Source organism: Ornithodoros turicata, chromosome 3 (assembly GCF_037126465.1).
Source record: "Ornithodoros turicata isolate Travis chromosome 3, ASM3712646v1, whole genome shotgun sequence".
In the NCBI taxonomy this organism is placed as follows: domain Eukaryota; kingdom Metazoa; phylum Arthropoda; class Arachnida; order Ixodida; family Argasidae; genus Ornithodoros; species Ornithodoros turicata.
This window is the reverse complement of record NC_088203.1, coordinates 86,856,802-86,865,677: the sequence shown is the minus strand read 5'-3', so window position 1 is coordinate 86,865,677 and position 8,876 is coordinate 86,856,802.

The following is an 8,876-nucleotide window of genomic DNA, read 5'->3' as shown; positions in this document are numbered from 1 at the left end:
GTGGGGGATCGGAGATCTAGGAGAACCAACGGCAAGAGCTCGACCCAATGCGTCGGTCCAGGGTAGAGCGGAGGGCAGTTTCAGCGTGCGGTGGAAGCCCCATATGATTCCGTTGGCGTTATAGGGTGATACGCTGTGGCCAGGAGGTGGCGCGCACCAAGGAATCGGCAAACGTCGGCAAATAGTCGCGACGTGAACTGTCGTCCCGTCAGTGGTGACGGCAGCCTGGACACCAAAGCGCCACTCATGCGTGGAAGAAAGAGATGGTGATGGTTTCAGCAGCTGTGTCTTTGATGGCCTCCGGTCAGCATGTGAAACAATCTATGCAGGTGGATATGTATGCGTTGCCTGCAGAAGGCAAAGGGATCTAAAGAGGCCTAGGAGCATATGGCGAAAATGTGCGTTGGTGGTCGGATAATGCAATGAGAGCGATGCCGTATGTCACTGGACCACAAAAAGAATGAGAAGCTACCTTGCAAGAACTGTTGCTGTTATCCGGAAGAACTTGCAGGCAACGTCTCTATCACGATCACCTGGCGAGACGAACATCTTGCAATGTGTATATTCCTTTATATAGTTACAAGGCAGCTCTCGCTGCGCCCCATCTCACTGTCCGCGTTGCAAGAACTATATAGCTGGCCTATAAAAGAAGGCAATATTTTTCTTACAAACAAACAAGGCAATCTGTATGTCACATGTGCTGCATTGTCCACTTTGAGGGGAGGGTTACCATGATTCACAGAAAAACGAGAACCCTAGGTGCTGGATGCTTTTCAAGTTTACCTGTGCAATGGCAGAAATGACCTAAGGGGACCTAAATGACCTATAGGGCCGCACGGATGCTTCGCTCATTGTTAAAGTGCCACTACAGACTAAATTTCCTGTCTTCAGAGTCCTACCAAAGTTATGTCACTGAAATCTTCTTGTCTCACTTTACATTCCTGCAAAATATTTTGACTCTAAGTGATGCGAAAGCCAGAGAAAATTGATTTTTATTTTTGAGAACTGTGACTTCATGTTAGGCTCCGATGAAGCACTCGGCTCTCATCTGGCAACACTGTTGCCGTTCGCATCTTCCAGGGGGCTCACTTTTTGCACATCGTTAGCGCAGCCCCACATGACATACCCTCCGACCGCTCCGAAATTCGAGAAAACACAAAAAGGGAGAAGACATCTCTCCCAGTTTCCCCTCTTTCGATATGCGTCATGTGACTTCTTCACCACGTGACTCTCCCGGATGCCGGCGTCGTTGCTAGGAGACGAGTGCCCTTTCCAGAACATGACATCATTGCAATTTGTGGGCTTATGATTACGTCACCCGCTCCTCGCGTCATCGAAACTTGTGGAGGCTCAGCAGATCTTCAAAAATTTATAGAAATGCACAGCGTTCGTAAGCAGGATTGAAATTTCGCGTATAGAATCCTTGAGGCACCTTCTTTCCATGGACTAAATAAAATAAACGCTGTTTTCCGAGTCCGGAGTGGCACCTTAATGCAGATGAACCTGGGTCAAGCGGACTCCGAGCATTGCGGAGGCGCACACAAACCAAGATGGAAACAGAAAGACTTGAAACGGTGGAGCTCAGCGGTTGAAACGACGCCTGGAAAATATATTGAAGCGGTCAGGAAAGGTCTGCAGCGGGTGACGCTAAAGATGTCCTATGGTAGCAGCACTAAATAAAATAAACGCTGCTTTCCGAGTCCGGAGTGGCACTTTAAGTGAAGGACAGCTGCACATCGATCTTGGGTCTGGAGAGCGGCCTTCCTCGTCGCGGGGGCTCATTACCCGCTTTGCGAGGCAATATTGACAGAAAAGGGAGCGAACTCCGTCATCCAGCCACCAGAGATCACGGCTTTTCCAGTAACCGAGAGCTTCTCGGTTTTGAGGAGCGAACGGTTAGTTGTGACAGACTCGGATTGCTCGAAATTTTTAGGATTTTGTTTAATACGTCCGAAAAACCAGCGGCATATGGTGGGGGGGGGGGGGGGTTAAGGCGTCCCGCTCGTTGGTGATAGCCGAGGTCGTGGTGAAGACTGGGTGGTGGTGGGTTCGAATCTTGCCACCGGCTGTGCTGTCTGAGGTTTTCCCTGGGTTTTCCGAAGACTTTCCAGACGTATGTCGGCACAGTTCCCCCTGAAGTCCGCCCAGGACACATACTAACCCCCCCTGCCCCCCACTCCTTTCTTCATCTGTCCACATCTATACGCCGCTCATAGCGACGGTTGCTTCGCGGCGCTAACAGGAATAAAAACAAACGTCCGAAAACCCGGAAGCCTATATATATACCCATTGGTTGAAACAGCATCTGAGCTGCTGGCATAGCTTTTTAGTAGATAATATCTATTGGCTAAAAAAAGAAATAGGATGTGCATAACGTGAGCGCGTGGTCGTGAACACATAATTTTATCTACAACCCTAGCTCATATGCGCATGTTTTTTTTTGTTTTTTTTTAAGGGACTGTCGCGTCCGAAAACGTGTGTATGAGTCCCATGTTCGTCGCGACTTCACAGTCAACTTGACAAAGTTTCCCTGCCGAAAACAGCTTACATATTAAATAAACGAGCTTTAAAGATTCGCACTCTTTCTGCAACTAAGCAAGCACCAGCGATCGTAACACCATTATGACGTCAGCGAGGCACACGAATGGGAGCGCAGCGCGGGCGATTGTCTCCGAAGCCGTCTGCTGCTACGTGTTCGCACCGCAATATACTAAGTGAAAAGACCTCGGTAAACACGACGACTGACAGTGTGAGTTATGACGCGACCGTGCGTGTTGCGTGGAACACGGCGTTACTCTCCTAGCTTTACGAACAAGTCCCACGCTAACCAGAAACAACATTTCTTAAGACGATCACAGACTCTCCGCGACCAGCAGACGCCAGCCCCCATGCCTGCCAGTCGGTTGTCAAAGGCCCTCCAGCCGCTCCCTGATTGGTCTTGTCCACGTCAAAGGGCGCTCACCGATGCCTTGTCCGTGTGACGTTTTTCTCCGATTTCCAGAGAGGGAATTCCGGAATCTCCTCAACGTCCGTCGTCTGTTCTTGCCATGCGTTGCATCAAACTGCACAGGAAGAACTCCACTAACTCCACAACTCCAGCGGCGGCTTTTTTTATTTTTTATTTTTATTTTTTTAGGGGGAGGGGGTCTGTTTATAGGAGTAGCCGAATTTGTCCTGTGACGAATTCAATCTCTCCCTGTTATTATTATTTGTTTTTTCGCCAACATCAACATTAACTCCACTAATTAGCGTCGAATTTTCGGCGTTATTGTCAATGATGAACGCGGAATAAAACGACACTACATTTTCGGAATCGACCGCGACGGATGAGACAGTCCCTTTAAACTTATGCGTGTTAAATTAATGCGTCTTAGTGCCGCGAAGCAACTGTGGCTATGAGCGGGAGTACATATACACACGTAGACAGATCTGGAGAGGGTAGCAGGATGGAGTGGGGGACAGGGGAGGGGTTAGTGTGCGTCCTGGGCCGACTTCAGGGGGAATTGTGCCGACATTCGTCTGGAAAGTCTGCCGGGAAACCCAGGGGAAACCTAACACAGCACAGCCGGTGGCAGGATTCGAAGCATGTAACTTAAAGGGCAGGGTGTTGATTGATTGAACGAATCACCACCGCAAATCTAAACAAAAATGTTATTATACTTCGTACAAAACGAGAAAGAAACTCATATGGTGTGTAGAACACCGTAATACCGTAATACACCCTAATACAAGCCTTTGCGCAAGACCTTAACAGACATAGAACATCGAAAGAGCGTCGAGGAACCATTGCATCGCTGAGGAAGAATGAAGGAATAATGAACCGCTCAGGGAAAATGCAAGAGTGCATATAAAATTGTCCAGTACCGGTAGACATAAAATATGCTGAAAATACGCAGCTGCCCCCTTGGACAAACGTGCTCGGTCTCTATTTCGAAAGCTCCACATGGTGAATTTCAAAATTCGAAATGCTTTGAACGACAAACGACGCCACCGGAACGTATCAAAGCTCCGTTCTTTTTTATGTGTCACGTTATTTTCGCTGGCAGTGCCTGACTGAGCGATGTATGGAGGTCTAATCTGAACACATCGGGGCACGTGCATTCATGCCGATATATTCCCAGCGGCGTGACACGAATAACTCCACTGGATCAAAAATACGAGCCGAGCGAAGCTTTAGTGCTGTTTTTCAGGAAGTAGATGCAGAAGGAGGTATTTTCTTTATCACATTGCCATCACCATCGGACGGACGGTAAGTGTGGATTGCCGTTTCAGTGAGAGCCAAACGCAAACAAAGTGATGTAATTGACTCTGCGTTGGCAGTCGTTTCGAATCCCAGTAGGGTGATGAAGTTAGCGCTCCGCGTGAGATACGGCCAATTTGAAGATCTGGATCGGGCGGATGTGCATAATCGCGAGGCGATTCTGGAGAATTTAGAAAAAATTTCAATTTCACTTGTTTCGATTTTCATCCGTTGAAGTCCAAAGAGCGTGTCCAAAACGGCTCATTGGAATGGACTGAAAAGATGGTGGTGACGGTGGTGTTGTAAGCATGCAGTTCGCCGTTGGTGGCCTTACAGCTGTGGGCATGGTCAGGACCATAGCTCGCACATGAGGTGGTGTTTGTGAAAGGAGGCGAGGGTATCAAGAGGGCAGGATTGTTGGTTGTACTAGACGACTATCAATAGTACTATCGATACTATGCATTGTCGTATGGGAATCGAACTATCGAAGATGAAATCAAAAATGAAAATGAAAGCTTTCGATAGACTATGGAACGTACTTCGATTGTCGACTGTCGATAGTAAAAAAACTACCCATGGTACTATCGATAGCCGGCTATCGGCAAACGATAGGAGAGCAGATAAAAATAGAAAAAGAAAATGCATGACTACTACAGGTTTTACTATACAGCTCAGAGCAGCTTTCCCTCCGAAGGTGACCTTGAGCTTCTGATGCCGTTCAAACCACGCACAAGGTCACGTGATATTTGATTGATTGCGGCATTGCAGTCTCATGAGTGCGATGATGATGAGCACCTTATTTCCCTGCTTGCAGTGCACCATTCATACACTGCAGCTAAACGGAAAGAACTTTTGTCGCAAGTGATTCTGTTTTCGTTGTCACTGAGCCACTGCGAAAACGAAGACGGGAACGAAAGCATCGATAGTGAGAACCATATCTCGCTATCGATAGCGAAGAAAAGCAAAGGAACAGTACTATAGATAGTCGACTATCGTAAAAATATCGATGGTACTATCGATAGTCGGCTATCGTAAAACTATCGATGGTACTATCGATAGTCGACTATTGATAGTTTTTCGACACTGTCGATAGTCAAAGTCAATTTATCGATAGTTTAGCATCACTAGGTTGTACCGCAGTCAAAGTCAATTTATCGATAGTTTAGCATCACTAGGTTGTACCGCAGTCGAAGTCGAAACCGAGTTGGTTCTAAGGCATTATAGAGGTCTAAAAGCGATAAAACCCCGGTGCAGGGGACACAAAGAGACAACACAGACGAAGCACTGAATTCAATACTGCTCAACAGTGCTTCGTCTGTGTTGTCTCTTTGTGTCCCCTGCACCGGGGTTTTATCGCTTTTAGATGTACCACCAAACAGCCCGGTTTTTATCGCTTTTTATTATAGAGGTCTCCAAGGCAGCCTAGCTACGTAAAGAAAGCGTCTTAAATTATGGGCCCTCTTGGCACATTGGGGCGCACAATGGCCTTCATGGTCTCATTCTTGCAGTGGAATTTTGGGCGTGTCCTTAATAATAATAATAATTAGAGCGCGTATTTTCATGCAGGGTGCATGATTTCTTTCTGTCTCTATGTCGCTTCTAGACGATGAAGAAACGCTGTTGATCTTAGTTTGGGACCGCCCAGAACGGTTCTGATGCATAAAAATGCATATTTGGCCCGTATGGCATATTTAGCATGAAAATATGTGCATATTGCATATTTGAACGTGAAGTGGGATATCTTTATTAAAAAATGCAAAGGAAAAAAAAAACGTGTCTGGTTGGGTAATTGTACGAGTAGTTGGGATACCGGACCATTGCTCACCGGACATTTGCTCATCACAGAACCGCTGAAACCGGACAGTTCCTCGCCACGAGATAATCACAGCCAGATAAATAGATATATTATTAACATAATCACAAAATAAAGTTGTTGTTGTTATCATTTCTTGTTTCTTTGTGATGTGGTTTTATTTCGCGTTTATGGGCTAATATACATGACTTTTCTATGTTTGGCTGAACCTCTTTTTTAGCCTTCTAAGGACGGATGCTTCCCGCAAACGTGGAGTTCTTACATCCATAATTAAAATTCAGAGACTGAGGAACACATAAACGACACGGCCACAATACGACATGTTGTTTATGCGTCCCTCAGTCTCTCCTTTTTAATTATGGATGTCCGTGCGTCATCACAAGCTCTCCTGCTTCCTTGCCCTTTTGTGGGTTCTGCTTCCTTGCGGATTCTTGTCGTTTTTCGTGGACAAAGCGGAGTTGCTGCTTCCAAAGACAAGTGTGCTTTTGAAACCACGTGGTGTTTATTTTCATCATCCTAATGGCTTCGGAAGCGGATGCATATCTCCACGGCTTCTATGTGTCATGGAAGATCCTGGTGACGCAGGTAGTCCTGACAAAGACGCCTCAGGTGTGCCTGCAAGTTGGCGACCTCTCGGCTCACCCTCTTCACTAGTGGATTTCGTGGATTGATTTGAAGCAACCTTAGGAAGCTAAAAAAAAAAAAACGAAAAAAAAAATAGAAGAAGTTCAGCTAACATAGAAAAGTCAAGTATATGGGGCGCCATATATACATGACCTGCATGGCTTGGTCACAATATAGCTTTATCGGTGCTTATTCCATCTTTCTGGTGAACCTGCGCAACCCGCCTTTACGCGTGCTTCTTTTCCCTCTTTCTGGAGAACCGATGCAGCCCATCTATAGGCTAACTGCGGTGAGCAAATGTTCGGCTTCAGTGGTTCTGTGTCGAGCAATTATCCGGCCTCAGCAGTTTTTGTTGGTGAGCAATTGTCCGGTGAGCAACTGCTCGCGCCCCTTGTAGTTCTGAGCAGAAATATCACCAACGAAATTCCATTTCCGAAGGGACTCGACGTTTTTCGAAGCCCGTTCTCCTTCTTCTTCAGGGGTGACTAAAATGGTCGTGGGGGGATGGCTTTTATTCTATAGCGGGGTGGTCGTTGTGAGGTCAGGTGGCGCAGGCCGTGGACGTAAGCGCGACGGACCGATTGATATTTCTTGAGGTAGATTGAATGCACCGGGATTCCAAGAACTATCTTGTCATGGGGTGGGTTTCACAGTCCACGATTTCGGCATTCCCGAAGTCGATGACGTGATCAGGGCTTTGACAGTATTCTGCCACAGCGCTTCCTTCTATGTCTGCTTTTCGGACATCGTTTTGTGTTGCCTGAATCTTTTGGGGAAGTTCTTTGTTTCCCTTGCGTATGACACATCATACGTGACGCACAGAATTTTCTATACCCCTCCTTGGGCCCTCTCCTTGGGTGACCGATCTTTTGGCCGAGGAATACGGCGACCGATAGTGGTCACTGACTTGTATGAACCCCTCATCTCCATAATTCCCTCATCTCCATAATTCCTGCAAGGATTTTACTGATGCCACTAACGTATGGGATGGTGACTTGTGGCTGGTCATCCGAAGATGGTGGGCATATTCTGCTATATTTTCAACGAGCCAGGGGCGAGAGCCTCCATTCTTCGTTTTCTTAAAGGGGTAGTCGCATCCGGAAGCGTGTTCCGGAACTATTATGGTCATGTTCCCTGTCGTTCATAATGTACGCCGGCAAATTTTCTCCGCACAAATCCACTTGGTTGACTCAGAAACGATTTTTAAATGTTCGCGCTTCCGGCGCGCAGGCAATCCCCGCAAGGCGCCGACACTGGATGACGTCACCCGGATAAACCAACCATCAGGAGGCGCTCCTTCCCGCCGCAGATTCTGTGTGTGTCTGAGCGTGCGTCTGACCCTTTTTCTTGTTGTCTTGTCGCGTTTGCTTTGAAGTACTTTGAACTACAGCGTGTGGCCTAGGATTTCACGCCGTTGACGTGCGATGTCACAGCCAGGAAACCGGTGCTACGTGCTCGGGTGCAGAAAGACTTACAACGCGAATCCCAAGCTTGCATTTCACCGACCTCGCAATGGCGAAACGAAACGAAAGTGGGAGGCAGCGATCGCCAGCCACTACTGTGGTGTGGCCCAAGGATTAAATGTTTCACGCGTCTGTTCCTGTCATTTCGCCGACGACGCCTATTTTGATGAAGATATATTGCAAGTTCGGCTTGGGCTACGGCAAAAACAGAAGCGGCTGAAGATTGACGCCGTGCCTACCACATTCGATCAGGAACAAGGGCAGGAACCAGTAACGGAGGTAAGCGACAATTTTGCGTGGTCACAGCTATACGCTGCGATGAAAAATATCAGTTGTCACAGTAAACATCATCGCAAACACCTGGCCTCGCCGCGGATTGTAACGTCACAGTCACACCGGCTACTAATGTACACAAATTATTACAATGATTGCAGCATCCTGATGCAATAGTACGCGAACTCTAGAGAAAAAAGATTGGTGTGTTGTTGCTTGTCGCCAGTATTATGCAGGAGTAACGTAATACTCCCACATGACAGCATTATTCTAATCTTATTGCAGCTAGTGGATGTTTCTACAGTTCATAGTGTAAGCCTGATGGCAGCATTCAGGGATGTGAAAGCATCGCAATCTGTGGCTACGTCCGAGACACTTGCATCAATATTCTACTGCAGCCTTGTTGCTAATTTCTGGCTCTATTTCAGGCGGCAGCAAGCACGTCAACGGAATCAACTGGATT